Here is a 20,171-nt window from a genome sequence, read left to right as displayed (position 1 = left end):
AAATTTTAGGATTTTATAAAATTAATTCATTAGCATATTTTAATCACAAATAAATTCCATGTATATATATAGCACAAAATCTTCTCATTCTCTCTCCTTGATCTTAGCTGTAGGCTCTATCTATCCTATATCTTTCCTACTACAATCATTCTCGATCACTATTACTTCTTCACATCTTTAACCTCTCACACTCTTTTATGGGTTTGTTTTGTTTTTGTTTGTCATTTCCCAACCAATCAATATAGAACCTTCACAGAAGACAAACTGGCAATATAATATCTTGAACTTCTAGGAATTTATCTAATAACCTATTTACATAGAAGTACAATGATTTATCTACTCAATATAACATTATTTCTAATAGAGAAAAGTTGTAAACAACCTAAATACCCAAGAGCAGGAGACTGACAGAAGGAATTATACACTAAAAAATGTTTTGCACATGTATATAACTCCAAGACTCATTGTTAAGTGAAAAGACAAACATGAGGTACATATTTGTATAAAATTGGGAAATATATATAATTGTTTAAGTATGTTTAGAATATCTGTGGAAGATATAACATTGATCAAAGTATGTCTAAAAGTCAGTATATCCAACTTCTGCCTTTTGACAATGATTATTAAAAAACACAAATTTTAAAACAAAAATAATCAATATATATCTATTTTTAAATTATGTCTTCATACTTGTACAGAAAATGAAAAGAATCCTGAGACTTCCCCTATTTCCACTCCTATTCTTCCTCCCAATCATGGGGAAAATTCTGAACTGTACCAGCAGCAAAACATCATTCCTGTCAGATATCTTCCTGTACATGCCATGAGGCTGAATATAGAAGATTTTAAAAACATAAGACAAAGCTTCTTTAAAAACTTATATAAAAGTATTCTTGGTTGATTATAATATTGGAAATAAATAGAGCAGTTGGGTAGTCAGGATGAATTTTTATTAATAGTGATACATTCACTGTACTGAATGTCTACTCTGTTCCAGGTATTGGGCCAGGTCAGTCATTTTCAATCTTTGTAACAACGAAATCACCTGGGGAACATTTAAAAATACTATCAGTTGGGTCTCACCCTAGAAATGAAATCAAGTGGTCAAGGGTATGGCTTAAGCTTTGAGAATTTTTAAAATTCCCCAAATTGAGAGACAAGTATTAGAAACATAAAGGTATTGAGTACATGGTTTGGAAAGAGAGAGGAGTTCAAATTCCTTAAAGTTCCTAATACCTTTGTACAATTCCTACAAGTTCCCAAGGCTTATGGTATAGACTTGGTTGTTAGGAGGATTAAGGTAGTTGCTTAGTTGCTCTCAGGTGAGTTTATTCTATTTTTTTAAACTTTCTGTTATTCTACAGTCTCCTCATCTAACTTGGTACTAATGTGAGACACATGAGAACAAGAACATTTGCCATTTTTTTTTTTTACCAATGTATTCCCTAAACCTGACATATTATTGATGAATGTTTGCTGACAGTGTGGAATGAGCTTAAAACACTTGGCTTGGCATCTCAATAACTATTTAATAATTACTATTATTAAGTGGCTTTGAGGCTAATGAATATAATTGCCTTTACTTAAACCTTTCTAGTAAAAGAACATGAGATGCTACAAAGCTCTACTAATCAAGAGTATGATACAGGTGTAAAGAAAACCATAAACAACTGAATAGATTCCAGAGTCCAGAAATAACATTTATTATCATCTACTGATTTTCAAAAAGGGGCTAAGAAAATTCAATGAGGATAAGGATAGTCTTTCCAAACCATGATGTTCTGACAACTGAATATCCACATACAAAAGTATGAAACTGAAACTTTTCCTCATACCACACACATAACTAAATTCCTTTTGACAATGATTATGAAAACATACAAATTTTAAAACAAAAATAATCAATAAATATCTGTTTTCAAATTATGTCTTCATCCTTAGACAGGAAATGGGAAGAATCCTGAGACTTCCCCTATTTCCACTCCTATTCTTTCTCCTAATGATGGGGAAAATTCAGAACTGTACCAGCAGCAAAACATTATTCCTCTCAGATATGGAATGGATCACAAACCTAAACCTAAGATCTAAAACTGTAAAACCCTGAGACGCATACATAGGAGTAAAAGAACGAAATTTCATGATGTTGGATTAGGCAACAAAAAAAAATTTTTTTTTGAGTGTTAAGAGTTGGACTCATTGAAGAATAGAAACAGGAACAGAAATCTGGCAGTGGGAGAAGAGACCTGATAACAGGTTTTCTGTCTGTGCTAGCCCAGGGGTTTATATAGCACGAGGGTCAACACTACTGGTACAAACTTATGCTAATAAGGGTTAAGCAACAATTTTTTAGATCCAACACCAACAATAGAAGTGATAAAAGCAAAAGCTTAAGAATTTGGACCTCACCCAAATTAGAAACTTTTCATTAAAACTATATGCAATTGTAGCCTGGAGTTCTGGAGAGAGGCACACCTATAAAGACCCATCAAAGAAAGAAAACTTCAGATCAATATCTCTAATGAATACAGATGCAAAAATTCTCAATAAAATTCTGGAAAATCGAATACAAAAACGTATCAAAAAGATAATGCACCATGATCAAGTAGGATTCATCCCCGGGATGCAAGGTTGTTTCAACATACGGAAATCAATAAATGTAATTCATCACATCAATAGATTTAAAGATAAAAATCATATGATCATCTCAATAGATACAGAGATAGCATTTGATAAAATATAGATTCCTTCATGTTCCTAACCTAGAAAAACCAGGGATATCAGGAACATATCTCAACATCGTAAAGACTATCTATGCTAAGCCCCAGGCCAACATCATTCTAGATGGAGACAAATTGAAAGCATTCCCTCTAAAAACTGGAAAAAGACAGGAATGTCCTCTTTCACCACTTCTATTTAACACAGTTCTTGAAACTCTAGCAAGAGCAATCAGAGAGATGAAAGAAATTAAAGGGATACGGATAGGAAAAGAATAACTCAAATTATCATTATTTGCCAAGGATATGATTCTATGCCTAGAAGACCCAAAAATATTTCACCAGAAAACTTCTAGAACTAATAAATGAATTCAGCAAAGTAGCAAAATATAAAATCAACACCCATTAATCAAAAGCATTTCTGTACATCAGTGACAAATTTTCTTAAAGAGAAATTAGGAAACAACCCCATTTACAATAGCCTCAATAAAATAAAATACTTGGGAATAAACTCAATGAAAGAGGTGAAAGACCTCTGAAATGAAAACTTCAGCAAACTAAAGAAAGAAATTAAAAAAAGACCTTAGAAGATGGAAAGATTTAATTTGTTCTTGGACAGGGAGAATTAATATTGTCAAAATGACCATACTACCAAAAGCATTATACAAATTCGATGAAATCCCAATCAAAATCCCAATGTCATTCCTCATAGAAATAGAAAAGGCAATCATCATGAAATTCACCTGGAAAAATAAGAGATCCAGAATAGCCAAAGCAATCCTTAGCAAGAAGAGTGAAGCAGGTGGCATCACTATACCAGACCTTAAACTATACTACATAGTTTAAGTATCAAAAAAAGCATGGTATTTGCACCAAAATAGACCTGTATACCAATGGTGCAGAATAGAGGACACAGAGACTAACTCATATAACTACAGTTATCTTATATTGGACAAAGGTGCCAAAAACGTACATTGGAGAAAAGATAGCCTCTTCAACAAAAGGTGCTGGGAAAACTGAAAATCCACATGTAATAAATGAAATTAAACCTCCATCTCTCACCATGCACAAAATTCAACTCAAAGTGGATCAAGGACCTAAGAATTAAACCAGAAACCTTACACCTAATGGAAGAAAAAGTAGGCCCAAATCTCCATCATATCAGATTAGGCCCAACTTCCTTAACAAGACTTAAAACCTTAACAAGAATTAAAACCAAGAATCAATAAATGGGATGGCCTCAAACTAAAAAGTTTCTTCTCAGCAAAAGAAACAATCTGTGAGATGAACAGAGAGCCTAAATCTTGGGAGCAAATTTTTACCCCTCACATATCAGATAGAGCACTAATCTCTAGGGTATATAAAGAACTCAAAAAGCTAAGCACCAAAAAAACAAATAACCCAATGGATGAATGAGCCAAGCACATGAACAGACACTTCTCTGAAGAGGATAAACAATCAATTAACAAATATATGAAAAAATGTTCATCATCTCTCACAATTAGAGAAATGCAAATCAAAACTACTCTAAGATATCATTTCACTCCAGTCAGAATGGCAGCTATTATGAATACAAACAACAATAAGTGTTGGTGAGGATGTGGGGAAAAAGGCACACTCGTATGAGTGCCATATTGGTACAGCCAATAGCCAATATGGAAAGCAGTATGGGGATTCCTTGGAAAACTGGGAATGGAACCACCATTTGACCCAGCTATCCCACTCCTTGGTCTATATCCAAAGGACTTAAAAAACAGCATACTATAGGGACTCAGCCACAACAATGTTTATAGCAGCACAATTCACAATAGCTAAACTGTGGAACCAACCTAGATGCCCCACAGTAGATGAATGGATTAAAAAACGTGGCATATATACACAATGGAATATTACTCAGCAATAAAATCATGGCATATGCAGGTAAATGGATGGAGTTGGAGAAGATAATGCTAAGTGAAGTTAGCAAATCCCCCCAAAATAAATGCTGAATGTTTTCTCTGATATAAGGTGACTGATCCATAATGGGGTAGGGAGGGGGAGCATGGGAGGAATAGACAAACTTTAGATAGGGTAGAGGGGTGGAAGGGTAAGGGAGGGGGCAGGGGGTTAGCAATGATGGTGGAATGTGATATACATCATTAACCAAAATACAGGTATGAAGACATGAATTGGTGTGAATATACTTTATATACAAACAGAGATATGAAAAATTGTGCTCTATATGTGTAATAAGAATTGTAATGCATTCCATTGTCATGTATTTAAAAAAATAAAATCAATTAAAAATTAAAAAAAGAATTAAAACCAAGAATCAATAAACGGGATGGATTCACACTAAAAAGCTTCTTCTTAGCAAAAGAAATAATTAGTGAGGTGAATAGAGAGCCTACAGAATGGGAGCAAATTTTTACCACAAACACATCAGATAGAGCACTAATCTCTAGGATATATGAAGCACTCAAAAACCTTAACATCAAAAAAGCAAAAACCAATCAATAAATGGGCCAAGGACATGAACAGACACTTCTCAGAAGAGGATATACAATCAATCAACAAACATATTAAAAAATGTTCAACATCTCTAGCAATTAGAGAAATGCAAATCAAAACTACTCTAAGATTTCATCTCCAGTCAGAATGGCTGCTATCAACAATAGAAACAATACAAAGTAATAAACAAAACAAACAAGTATACAAATAAGTGTTGGCAAGGATGTTGGGGGAAAAGGTGCACACTCATATATTGTTGGTGGGACTACAAATCGGTGCAGCCAATATGAAAAGCAGTATGGAGATTCCTTGGAAAACTGGGAATGGAACCACCATTTGACCCAGTTACCCCACTCCTCAGTTTATACCCAGAGGACTTAAAAAAAGCATTCTACAGGGACACAGCCACATCAGTATTTATAGCAGCACAATTCACAATAGCTAAATTGTGGAACCAACCAGATGCTCTTCAGTAGATGAATGGATAGGGAAACTTTGTTATACATACACAATGGAACATTACTCAGCATTAAAAGAGAACAAAATTATGGCATCTGCAGGTAAATGGATGGAAATGGAGAATATAATGCTAAGTGAAGTAAACCAATCCCAAAAAAGCAAAGATCAAATATTTTCTTTGATATGAGGATGCTGACTCACAATGGCAATTGGTGGGGGGGCATGGGAGGAAAGGAGGAACTTTAGGGCAAAGGGGAGGGTGAGGAAGGGAGGGGGAAGGGGGCAGGAATGATGGTGGAATGAGTTAGACATCATTACCCAGAATACATGTATGAAGACATAAATGGTGTGAAAATACTTTGTGTACAAGTGACTTGAAAAACTGTGTTCTATATGTATAATATGACACAAATTGCATTCTGCCATCATGTATAACAATTAGAATAAATAATTACCAAAAAATATGCACTTTTAAAAATTTTAGTCATTTCTTTCTTTTTTTCTTTTTGTGGTGCTGGGGATCGAACCCAGGCCTTGTGCATGCACGGCAAGCACTCTACCAATTGAGCTATATCCCCAGCCCTATATGCAGTCTTCATAATACTGTGCAAGGAGAGAGTTAACCCATAGTTTTAAGGACAATAGGATGGGTTATGAAGTTAGATCATCTTTGTTTAAATTTCATGTATAAGTTTTGTGAACTTTAGCATGTTAATCTGCCTCAATTTCCTCGACTATAAGAAGTGATGACAAGTGACCTTCATTATAGGGCCTAGAACTACCAAAGAAAGATAAAACTCCAAGGCAAGTGACTGCCACACAATCAAAAAGCATAAAACACATGAGGAAACAAACCTATAAAGATTTCCCACACTGAAATATCACAAAGTAACTGCTTAATACATTAAAATAAACAGGAATCTGAAATACATATAGCTTTAAATTACAAATGATTAAAATTTAAAAATATGTGATCAAGTTTAACAGACCATGTAGAGCTAGGGGTAAATCACAGATTCCTGTTGTCCTTCAGAGTCCTTGGGGGATGGTTTCAGGACCCTACATAGTCAACAAAATCCTCAGATGCTCAAGGCCTTTACATAAAATGGTACAGTATTTGTATCCCATATATTTTAATATTTCTTTTAGTTGTGGATGGACACAATACCTTTATTTTTTAAATTTATTTTTATGTGGTGCTGAAGATCAAACCCAGTGCCCCATACATGCTAGGCAAGTGCTCCACCACTGAGCCACATCCCAGTCCCCATTGTACTTTAAATCACCTCTATATTACTTATAATTCAGAATACAATGTAAATGCTACACAAATAGTTGTCATACTGTATTGTAGAGGGAATAATGAAAAAAGACTGTACATGTTCAGTACAGACATAATTTTCTCCCCAAATATTTTCCACCTAAAATTACTTGAATCTGTGGATAAGGAAACTGCAGAAGGGGAGAGCCAACAGTAATTTGTTCAGACATATCTAGATATCTAGAATACAACACAGAAACAAAAGATGTGAAATATCAGTCTGGGCACAGGCGCAGTGGCAAATGCCAGAAACAGGAGGCTCGCGAGTTCAAAGCCAGTCTCAGCAACGTTGAAGTGCTAAGCAACTCAGTGAGACCCTGTCTATAAATAAAATACAAAATAGGGCTGGGGAAATGACTCAGTGATTGAGTGCCCCCGAGTTCAATCCCTGAAACCAAAAAAAAAAAAAGATGGAAAATATCCAAGAAGCTAAGAAATATAAACAGGAGAGTAAATAAGACTTACATATGTCAATTTGAGTTCCAAAAGGAATTAAGAGGATGGAATAAAAGTAATATTTGAAGAGATAATATGCTGAAATTTTCAGAACTGATATTACATTGTAACTACAGATTCATGAAATCCAATAAATCATTTTTTTAACCTTTTTTTTTTTAATGTGGTGCTGAGGATCAAACCCAGTGTCCCATGTGTGCTAGGTGAGTGCTCTACCACTGAGCCACAACCCTAGCCCCCCCTCCACACCCCCAATCATAATTTTAAGAGAAGTAATACATCATGGTAAAACTGCAGAAGCTTAAAAACAATTAAAGCAACCCCTAGTTGCCAAAAATACCAAAGGACATAAGGATAAGTTTGTTCATTTCACCACCAGTAGAAGTAGAAAAGAATAGAAAAACAACAACAACAACAAAAAAACAAACAATGGCTATCAAGAGAGATGGGTTGAAAACACTGTTATATCCATACAACAGACCACTACACAGTTGGGGTGGGGGTGGAGAATGAGAAAGATCTGGTGTATTGATAAGAAATGATCAGGTTTTAAAAGAGCAATATGTAGAACATTATGTATTCTATTATCTTTTATAAAAGGAGGAAATATAAATATTTTAACTTTTTTTAAAAAAGTGCAAGAATAAAACAAAAACTAACAAAAATGGTTACTTGTGAGGCAGTGAAAGGGAAAAGCAGAAACCAGGCTTTTCTGAATACATTGTTAAATAATTTCAATTTTGGAATTATTTAAATAACTTTTCTTTGGAGCTATTTAAATAACAGGCTGCCTGTATTAATTACTTGACTTGTAGGTCCTTCTTCCACTTCTAAAAATAAGAAGTTAAGCAGTCTGAAAAAACTCAATCACAACCACTATCAAAAAAGGGAATAAGTAACAATACAGTAGAAATTATTCCAAGTGACTTTAAAACACAATTATTTGACTGCACATCTCTGGTGGGATAAGGAAAAAAAAACCTGGGAGAAATTTTAAACAGTATTCAGTAATATTGTTGGTTGTTTTTACTGGTAGTAAAATTCATTATTTGAAACATGATATACATATGTATTTGGATAAAACAAGTAGGTAGCTGGATTAATGTCATTAGAAACCAAGATTACCAAGATTGTAAGAGAGAGAAATGTGTAACAGTAGATTGGGTAGAGAGAGGTGATGGGTGGGGAGGACAGGGGAGGAGGGGATAGGAAGGGCAGCAGAATACAACAGACTAGTATGGCTGTATAATCAATGTGATCCTGCAATCTGTACACATGGAAAAATAAGAATTCATACCCTATTTGAATCAAATATATGATATGTCAAGATCATTGTATTGTCTTGAGCAACTAATAAAAAAAGAATAAACCCTAATAAAGATTTAAACAGAAAAAAATAAATAAAATCAAAGTAGTAAACAAACCTATTATCTTAAATCTGAATTGAACATGAGTATATACTTATGATCTTTTTGTCCTAATTGCTAGCTATGTCTAAGTTTACAAGCAAAAACCAACCTAGAAAAATGAGTTCCCGTAATGCCCAGAATGAGAGATCTAAATGCAATTTCCAGTGTCTAGAGGAAGCCTGTACTACTTGGCTTGTAGGTCCTTCTTCCACTTCAAAAAACAAGTAGCAGAATCTTCAAATCTCTCTCAGACTCTGACCTGTTCTTCTGCCTCCTTCTTCTTTAAAAGACACTAGAAACTAATTTGCATCCATCCAGAAAATTCAGGATATTTATTTATTTTTAAGGACAACTGATAAGCAACTTTAATCCCCCTCCACCTTGTTAAAACAAACAAAACAAACAAACAAATATACTCACAGGTCTTAGGGTAGTACCTTAGTATCTTCAAGGTGCTATTATTCCACTTTGCATAAGTTCTGTAAAGTCTTTGTGTTATTTCAAAAAACAGCAAAGATATTGATTAAACTTTGACTTTTCTATTCAGTATGTATGTTGTAATATCTAGAGCGAAATCCCAAGGAATCACTAAAAAACTATAAGAACAAGTTCAGTAAGGGTATAGAATATAAGGTAAATATACAAAAATCAATTGTATTTCTATGTGTTTATAGTAAATAATCATAAATATAACCAAAGAAATGCAAGGCCTATACACTGAAAACTACACAACATTGCTTAAGAAATTAAAGATAGCAGAAAAAAATGGAAAAACATCCCGTTTGTAGATATGAAAACTTAATACTGTTAGATGTTAATACTCCCCAAATTGATATACAGATTCAAAGCAATGCTCATCGAAATTACAGCTAACTTCTTCGCATAAACAGACAAGCTGATCCTAAAATTCATGTGGAAATTCAAGGGACCTAGAACAAATAATATTTTAAAAACCAAAGTTGGAGGCCTTAATTCCTGATTTCAACTTACTATAAAGCTACTACAATCAAAAGACAGTAATACAAGCACAGATGTGTGTGTATATATATATATATATATATATAGAGAGAGAGAGAGAGAGAGAGAGAGAGAGAGATAGAGAGAGAGACAGACAGACAGACACTATAAGGTCAATATACAAAAATCAATTGTATTTCTATATGTTTACACTGAACAATCAAAAAATGAAATTTTTTATGTGGAGAACAGTTCCATTCATAGGAGCATTGTTAAGAAAAAAATACTTAGGAATAAATATAACTAAAGAAATGCAAGATATGTGTACATATATATGTGTGTATATATGTGTATACATATATGTGTGTATATATATATATGTACATATATAAATATATGTATATATGGTATAAAATTTGGGAGTTCAAAAATAAACCCATACATTTATGGTCAAAGGATTTTTTAAATTTATTTATTTATTTTTGCATTATGATTCTTAATACATCATTATATCATAATTTATCATATCTCTGATTATATATAACATATGTTGACACCAAATTCATATCTTCATACATGTATTTTGTATAGTGATGAGGGTCTCCTTTCACCATCCATGCTATTCCCCTTCTCCTTCCCTTTCCCTCCCACCCCTGTTCCCTATCTAGAGGTAATCTTCCTCCCTTGCTCTCCCTCCCAATGGTCAAAGAATTTTTTACCAAGGTGCCAAAATAATTCAATAGGCAAAAAGGAGTCTTTCCAATAAGTGGGTGTTAGACAACTGGTTATCCATATGCAAAAGAATGAAACCAGACACATTCCTCAAATCATACATAAAATAGTAACTCAAAATGGAAACAGACTTACATGTAAGAGTTAAAACTATAAAACTTTTAGAAGAAAAAAAAAACTCCTGTATTTGTTGGTCATTTGTATTTGAGAAGTGTCATATTGACCATTTATTAATTGGATTATTAGGTTTTTTGAGTTCTTTATATATTCTGGGTATTAATCCTCTTTCAGAAGAGTAACTAGCAAAGATTTCCTCATTCTGTATGTTCTCTTGTCACATTCTTGAATGTTTCCTTTGCTGTGCAAAAGCTTTTTAATTTGATGCCATCCCATTTATTAACTCTTGGCATTATTTCCTGAGCTATAGGGGTTCTACTGAGAAAGTCATTGCTTACGCCTATATGTTGGACTACTGATTCTATGTTTTGAGTCACATAGTTTCTGGTCTAAACATTCAACACAGTTAGCAATTAAGAAAATGCAAATCAAAACTACACTGAGATTTCAGTTCACTCTAGTTAGAATGGCAGGCACCAAGAATACAAACAATAATAAAAGATGAAGAGGATATGGAGAAAAAGGAATACTTTTACACTGTGGTGGGATTGTAAATTAGTGCAACCACTATGGAAATCAATTTGGAGGTTTCTCAAAAGACTAGGAATGGAACCACTATCTAACCCAGAGATACCTCTCTCTCCTCGGTATTTAACCTAAAGAATTAAAATCATCATGTTATAGTGATACAAGCATACCCATGTTTATAGCAGTATAATTCACAATAGCCAAACTATGGAGCCAGTCTAGATGTCTGTTAATAGATAAACAGATAAAGGAAATGTGATACACACACACACATATATATATACACACATATACACACATGTGTGTATGCATGTATATGTTTTATTTAGCCATAAAGAAGAATGAAATTATGGCATTTACAGGAAAATGGATGGAACTTAAGAACATTATGTTAAGTGAAATAAGCCAAACTCAGAAAGTCAGGGGTCTTTATGTTTTCTCTCTGACAGGAGAATGAAAAAGAAAGGTGGGAGCGAGTAAGTGGGGGGCATCACATGAAAATCAAATGGAGATCAGGAGAATAGAGGATAGGAACTAGGAGGAGAGGGAAAGGGGAAATAATGGAGATTGATATTGGCAAATTATATTGTTATATTGTGTGCATGTACCAATATGTAACCATGAATCCCACCATTATGTACACCTATAATATACTAACAAGAAATATGGGGGGGACCCTTTTAGAGGTACTTAGCACCTATAATTCCTAAACCTTGTGATATGGATAAGCTTGCATTTCCGTTCTCCTCCAAGTAGTTTTCAGCTTTTACTTCTCTGCTATCTGAGTTAATATTCTTCAACTTACTTCCTATCTTACTAAATTTTGATGATATATCATTTTTCCTCCTATGTCTTTTTGGTTTTATTTCTTTTTCCAAATTATTATAATATGATGAAGTTTAGGAAGTAAATATAGAAAAATGAATTAACTTCTTCAAAAATCCTCTGGGGTAGCTATTATTTTCCCTGTTTGAAAATGAGAAAACTTAGGTCAAGGGATATTAAATAACTTATCCAAAACAATAAAAACTTAGCTGAGTTTAAAAATCTGACTTTTGGGAACACTTCCTTATCAGTTCTAAATACTATCCTCAAAATAACATTAGGTTCTTCATTCTTGAAAACATTAAAGCTGGCAATGAACATCCAGAAATGCCTAGGAAGAGGTGGGTGCTGTACATAGAATAATTGGTGGAGGACCCTTGTAGCAAACTTGAGCACCAGAGAGGCTAAGAAAAAAGTCCATTTTTACAATTATAAAGATAATGTCAGGAGGGAGCAGGAACATGAAGAGAGAAGGAAGAATCAAAGACATTTCTCAAGTGTATCTGATATCATTCCAAGAGAGAACACAGGAGGCCTTTTTAAAACATTCCAACTTAATTAAATACTGATTTATCATACACTTGAAAAATTTTAAAATCTTAAATCCTATTCCTATTACTTTTCTATGTTGGCCATTAGTAAGTATGTTAAATCATCTCATAAGTGGATACAACAAAATCCAAAAATGGAAATAGTAGCATTTCATAGAATGTCCTGCATTAGGACAGGATATTTAGAGCCAGGGTACTTACAAGATGTGGTTTCAAGCAAATAAATGAAATTTTACTTCACTTAAAATCATTTTCACATAAGATACTTAATCCATGGGAAATTCCAACCTGCTGAGTCAGATCACACAAAAATATACTTTGCTTAAAATACATAGACAAACTGCTGCAGCGTAAGAAAACAGCTGTAATGTTATACCAGAATTCTTTGTCTAAGAAAAAAAAAAAATGCCTAAATTTATTTCCACTAGTAACCCACCAGGAGAACAAATAGTTGTTGCCTTCTTTTCCTAAAAAACTAAAAGTAAAGAGGGGAAAAAAAAGGTATATCCTTTTCAACAGGCTATGATTCCCTTCATGACTTCACTCCTTAACAAATAACTGATACCAGCTTGACATTATGTTCTTAACAAGTGGATAATAAAAGCCTTAGAGAGTTTTGAGGAGAAAAATGAAACTGTGCATGTGTAGAAGGAAGCATTATTTAAATTGTAAAGTGATATAACAGAAACTTATTTACTATATCTCATCAATTCTAAGACACATTTATTTCCATATTTAAAATTATAGTGTCCTAACAATGCTGTTGGTCAGGTAATGGTTCTAAATTGATTCTCATTGCCTGTATGTGAGTGAACACCAAAACCAGTATCAAAACTATCCAGATATGTGTTGACAACTTGAGAGAAAATCTTGGAGATAAATGTGAAATGCTCTTTTAACCACCAAGAGCTAAATCATCGTAAGGAGAAGAAGGGTTCAGTTAGATGAGTTAAGCAGTTAAGTGTCAAAAGTAAGATAGCTTTACATAATTATAAAGCCAGCATATGGGCTGATATGAATTTTAGGAAATGTTCCAATACTATTGTTCTTAGGCTTGTTCTTAAAATGTCTTATGAACTGATGAGATACAGGAAATAATTTTTTTTACTACATGGTCTTACAACTTAAATAATGATTCCAAACAAATACCATGTAATTTTCCCCTCTGTAAGGCTAGCATTAGCCCTAATTTAAAAAAATAAGCCAGGCAAGGTGTCAATTCCCAGTAGTCCCAGTTACTAAGGAGGATGAGGAAGGATCACGTCAGTTAAGAGTTTAAGATCAGTCTGGTCAACACAGCAAGATTACACACACACACACACACACACACACAAAGACAAATATATATGACAACTTTTCTAAAATGATCTGAGCTCAAATATAAAAAATAGCCACTTGTGATAGCACTGATGAAAGCAAAAAGGCAGACAAAGCTTTTTGATGTTTTGTAAGTACTAATTGTGTTGTTTACCCTTATAATCAACATATGTGGCTTTACCCAGTAATCAGAATCTATATTAGCTACTATTCTGACATAATAGAAAGTAGGTTTGGATTCAGAATTTAAAAGTCCATACAGAAGTCTCTGGTGAAGTGTATGTCAGATCAATAGTCATATAACCACCTCCTCAGACTCTTCTACATGCTCTGATGATCTACAATAAGACATATTTTAAAGGCAAGGAGCAAATATCTTTAGGGTAATTGCTTCTGAATTCCTTCCAATCATAACTTACTTACACTGTATAAGCAGATAATAAATTAAGTGCTTATTCCTCCCATTCAATTAAAGAGACATTTTAGTATGCTCTAAATGGCAGGCCTTGATATACTTACCTGGTACTAGGGAAATAATCAATAAATATTGATTAAAATTTGTCCTAAAAAAAAATTATATGGGGGACTGGGGATGTAGCTCAGTGCTAGCAAGTGTGAGGCCCTGGGTTAAATCACAGTACCACACACATTAAAGAAAAAGAGAGAGAGAGAGGAAATTTAAACTTGGACTCTGCCTCAATTCATTTGAGGACAGGGAAGGTAAGTAGTCATTGTACACCACAGTTATAACAACAGTAAGTCACAAGAGTTCATAGATGATATCCAGTTGAAGAACTGGTCAAGGAAGGAGTCACAAAGATGATATCTGGTGTGAAAACTCTGTTAAACCAAATGGTATAAAAATTCAAAGGAGTATTTTATTTCTTTATTTAAAGCAACACTAGGGATGAAACTTAGGGCCTTGAGCATGCAAAACAAGCTCTCTACCACTGAGCCATACCCCCAGTCCCAAAGTACCACTCCTATTAAACACTGACTTGTATAGGGAATGGGCAAAAGTACAAACTCTTTTTAATAAACAATATAAAAATCACAATTTCCAATTAACTGTGAAAAATGTTAATATACAGATTCTCCAGCTTAAAAATGGATTTGTTTGTATTCAAAAGTTTTTAAAGTAGTAGGTTATGAATACTAAAAATTCTCCTAACAGTATAATGATACATTGGTAAATCTGGGTAGCTCTGCTCCCAGCCTACTTATCCATAATATGAAAAAATGCCATTTAGATAAATATGAAATTCAAGTGAATTTAAATTTTTAAATACATCTTGAACCTCAATTCTTATTTTGGGCCTGGGGGACCTGGGGATTAAACCCAGGGGTGCTTTACCATTGAGCTATATCCCCATTCCTTTAAAAAAATTTTTTTTTTTTTTTTAATTTTGAAACAGAGTCCTGCTAAGTTGTGGAGGCTGGCCCAGAACTTGTGATCCTCCTGCTTCTGCCTCCTGAGTTGCTGGGATTATAAGCATGCCACTACACCAGCACAACCATGATTCTCATGTTTAAGGAAAAGGTGGTTTAACTAAAAGGATGAGAAAGATTAAATGAAACAAGCAGGGCAAGTATATATGCTAGGTACTTTACAAGAACCTGAACTATATTTTCTTTTTTGTCTTTTTCTTATTTCTACATTTTCTTAAAATAATAAGAACAGAGATTTATAAATACTAAATCATAGGGGAATATAAATAGAGCACAAGTTCATTTTTACAGCTTGTCAATAATCACAATTTTTAATCTCATTTCTATGTTCACCAAATCTATAGCTCTTCCTTCCCATTTACTTCCCTACTAAATTCAGGGTGAATAAGTCTAAACTATTGAAAAAATGTCATGTTTCCATTTTATCTAAGTGATATTCATTCACTCAACAAATGTTAATTGAGCTCCTATATGCTGTTTGGGGGCAGGTAAATAAAATACAAAGGAGTTTACAATTAAATTAAGGAAGACTAAACAGGTAGATCACAATGTTGTTGCTAGCAGAATATATGAAATACTGTCTATACAAAGTACCATCAAGTATAAGATAAAGTATGACACAATATTTTTCACTCAGAATTCTTATATTTTTATATAAAATAATTCATTTTATTTTTATATGAGTTCATTTATACTTAAATTGATTAATCATACATCACTTACTATTGTAAAAGTTTCCTTTTTTCCATTTTTCATGAGATAAAATAATTAAAGTACTCCTGACAAAGTTTTTCATATTAAAGTCCTACTCTCTTCTGAATCACTCTTACCAATATAGTTCTCTGTGCCACATAAGAACATTGGTGATGGAGTGTTTCCTAAAACTAAATACCAGCCCATATGTTGGCTTTATAATTACGTAAAGTTATCTTACTTTTAACACTCACTGCTTAACTCATCTAACTAAACACCTAGCCCTCCTCACAATGATTTAGTTCTTAGTGGTTAAAAGAGAACTTATTTATCTCCAAGATTCTCTCTCAAGTTATCAACAGCTATCTGGAAAGTTTTGATACTGGTTTTGGTGTTCATTCACATACAGGCAATGAGAATCAATGTAGGACTGTCACCGGATCAACAGCACTGTTAGTACACTATCATTTTATTTTTACTTATTTAAGATTTTTAATTTTTTTTGGTACTGGTGCTTTACCACTGAGTTATATCCTCTTTTTAATTTTTATTTTGAGCCAAGGTCTCACTAAGTTGCTAAGGCCTTGAACCCGTGATACTTCCACCTCAACCTCTCAAGTCAACTTGGGATTACAGGTGGGTGTTCAGGCTTGGCCACCATCATTTTAAATATGAAAAGAAATGCATCTTAGAAGTTTCTATTACATCACACCTTACAATTTAAATAATTCCACACACACACCATTTCATTTTCTCCTCAAAACTACATTAAGAAAATGTTAAACCTAATGAGATGGTGAACTCCTTTAATCCCAACAAGTAGGGGAGCTGAGGTAGGAAGATCACAAGTTCAAAGCCAGCCTCAGCAACTTAGTGAAGCCCTAAGCTACTTAGTAGGACACTGTCTCAAAATAAAAAATAAAGTGGGCTGAGAATGTGGCTCCATGGTTAAGCATCAGTTATTTGTTAAGGAGTGAAACCAGGAAGGGAATCCAGTTTGTTGATTTTAAAATCTATCTTCTTTCTCCTACAAGACAGAAAAAAGTACAGAACTAGTAGTGGAGTGGGCAAACCAAGGCCTATGGGCAAGTCCAGACCACTATCAATTTTTGTAAGCCCCATGAGTTGAGAATGATTTTTAAATTTTTAAAGATTTGGGCAAGTTGGGGTTGGGGAAAAAAACTAATTAATGAAGTGAAAATTATGTGATAAAGGTATGAAGTTTTTTGGATTCCAATTTAAATAAGCTGTTTAATAAGTAACAACAAAGAAAATGATGTGAAATTCAAATTTCATTGGCTACAAATACTGTTGGAACTCGGTTACAGACCAACAGCCATACAACCTCATACAATATCAATTGATATATTTACTGCTTGCCTGTGACTGTTTATTTTCACTCGACAACAGCAGAATTGAGTACCTGCAACAGAGACTATATGTGATCTGTAAAGCCTCAAATACTTACTGTCTAGCTCCACACAGAAAAAAGTTTTCTGATCACTGGTATAAATGATAGGTACCACAAAAAATAAAAACCAATAAAAAGAAAATAGAAGATCAGAGCAGGCTAGACTAACCTAGAACAGCCTCAGGACCGATTTGAAATGACTGTTGTATGTCCATCAAATCAACACTTTATAAAAAACATTTATTTGTGCTTATATAGAAGACACAAAGGAAATAAAAAAAAAAAAAAGAAGACACAAAGAAATACAAAAACCCTTGCACTGCAGGAGTTGTAATTTTATTGGAGAAATAATAAATTTGCATAAAATTTTTCACAGTTAAGTTTGACAAAACAATAAAAACTGCAATACTAAGCAGTAATATACAAAAATCAGCAATTTAGTACAAATAACAGAAGTGTTATAGGTACTAAAAAGGGAAAGAGAAAATGAATGGGCTACAGTAGTCTGAAAGAGTTTCATGAGTTTTAAAGATGGATAGAACTTGAAAAAGTGAAGAAAAAGAAGGACTAGGGAGCATCGAGTATGTGCTGTTCATACTGTATATGATGATGCCTACTAGGAGATAATGACCAACCATTGCAAGGGAAATAAACTTGGCAACTGGCATGTGAAAAAAAATATTTTGATGGGCTGGGGGTGTAGGTTAATGGTAGGCACATGCTTAGCATGCATAATGACCTGGTTTCAATCCATAGCAACGAAACATTTTTTTTAAAATTGTGAATTGGGTAATTTATAGTGCCTGGAAATAACTATAGAGAGCTTTTAATGCTACCCTTGGAAAACACACCGCTTGCTCTGGTCCCTATAATTGGTGGAGTCACCAGTGTGTGACCACCTCCTTGGAAAATAGTCTGTACTTAGAAAATAGGAGATAAATCAGGCAAGGGTAGAACAACTTAATCCTTTAAAATGAAGCTAGTTTGAAAATAACTGCTATAGATATTTACTCTCACAGTGATGAAATGCTTTTGGGTATGGGGAAATCAAATAGGAAGAGATAAATTGTCAAAATTTCTTAAAATAAAACTAAGTAACAGGAATGAAACTTTACAGTAGAGAGACCAATTACATAAGTTTCAACCATTTAAGTATTTTAAATCAAATCAAGATATTGTAAGCATTCACAATATCTTTTATGTAAAAGCTGGTATTGAAATAAAGTAGAAATTCTATTATTCTATGAAGTGTAACAAGCTTTATGAAGAAAGGTATTAAAAGTCTAGTTATGCCATCTTAAAGGAACTGGTTAGGAAATAAGGTTAAAGAATGAGGCTATTAGGTCCATGAGCTGGGTTTCTCATTTGGTCAGCACTTGAAAACCAGCATACTAAGCACTAGGAAAATACAAACGACATTCCTATCCTAAAGAAGCTCAATCTTGAGAAGCAGAGAGTTGGCCAATAATTATAAGTTGGTGGGGTAAATGTTATATCCACAGAGGACTAGGGAGCATAGAGTATGTGCTATTCATATTATATATGATGATGCCTACTAGGAGATAATGACCAACCTACAAAATCATATGACCAGCTACTAAGGAAAGAAAGGAGGGAAGAAGGGGAAGAAAAAACAAGACTAAATTTTACCCTGAGAAAACAAGGAATAAGAAATACAAGTTGCCAGGTGCAGTGGTGCATGCCTGTAATCCCATTGGCTGGGGAGGCTGAGGAAGGTGGATTTCAAGTTCAAAGCCAGCCTCAGCAAAAGTAAGGCACTAAGCAACTTAGTGAGACCCTGTCTCTGCACAGAATACAGGAGATATGGCTCAGTGGTCAAGTGCCCCCGAGTTCAGTCCCCAGTAACTCTACAAAAACATTAATAAAAAATAATTTTTTAAAAAAGAAGCACAGTTGTATGCTGGACATAGTGATGCACACAAATCCCAGCAACTTGGGAGGCTGAGGCAGGAGGATCAAGCTCAAGACAGTCTGGGCAAGTCTGGGCAAGGTAAGACCTTGTCTCAAAATAAAAAAAAATTATAAGGGCTGAGAATGTACCTCAGTGATAGATTGCTTGCCTAGTATAAGCAAGTCCCTGCATGTAATCCCCAGTACCCCACTCCACACATAAATATTAATACACACACATTTTTAAGTAAACATCAAATTAAATAGGCCTAGGACTAGGGATGTGACTCAGTGGTACAAGTGCTTGCCTGCCATGCATGAGGCCCTGGGTTCAAATCCCCAAGCACCAAAAACAACAACAATAAAAAAATAAATTAAATAGGCCTAATATACTTCAACATCTACTAGGCTGCTAAGTCTGCTAAGAAAGTTATTGATGAGTCATGAACTACGCAGTAGGAGTACTAGTCACTGTTGTCATTAAATCTCCAGACTATGAATCTTGTAGTATAGAGGCTAAATACTGAAGCTTAATTGCAGCCAAGCAGTTTAAATCAAGGCACCACTGCTTTTGAAATGTCCTCATTAGTAGTACTTTAAAGAGAATGGAAAGAAGGCAACCAGATGGCTGGCTGGGAGTTGTGGTAGGTTTGGAGTATTCATTACTAGTGATAACATATTATTAAAGCAGCAGACTTCTAAAAATCACACATATCTTGAATCAAGCTATTAGAAATCATCCTACCCATAGCTTTATGAAAGGAAACAAACAGGTGTTCATTATATGTCAGTAAGGGTTTTAAACTCTGAAAGACAAGTATTTCTATTTTA

General features: G+C 34.0%; 1 protein-coding gene across 1 annotated transcript in view; it reads right to left on the bottom strand.

Moving 5' to 3' along the window:
- Ppme1 (protein phosphatase methylesterase 1) overlaps positions 1–20,171 on the bottom strand; it is a 62,240-nt gene that overhangs the window by 34,994 nt on the left and 7,075 nt on the right. The window lies entirely within an intron of this gene.

Source organism: Marmota flaviventris, chromosome 9 (genome assembly GCF_047511675.1).
Source record: "Marmota flaviventris isolate mMarFla1 chromosome 9, mMarFla1.hap1, whole genome shotgun sequence".
Lineage (NCBI taxonomy): Eukaryota > Metazoa > Chordata > Mammalia > Rodentia > Sciuridae > Marmota > Marmota flaviventris.
This window is presented reverse-complemented; position numbering and strand designations above follow the sequence as displayed.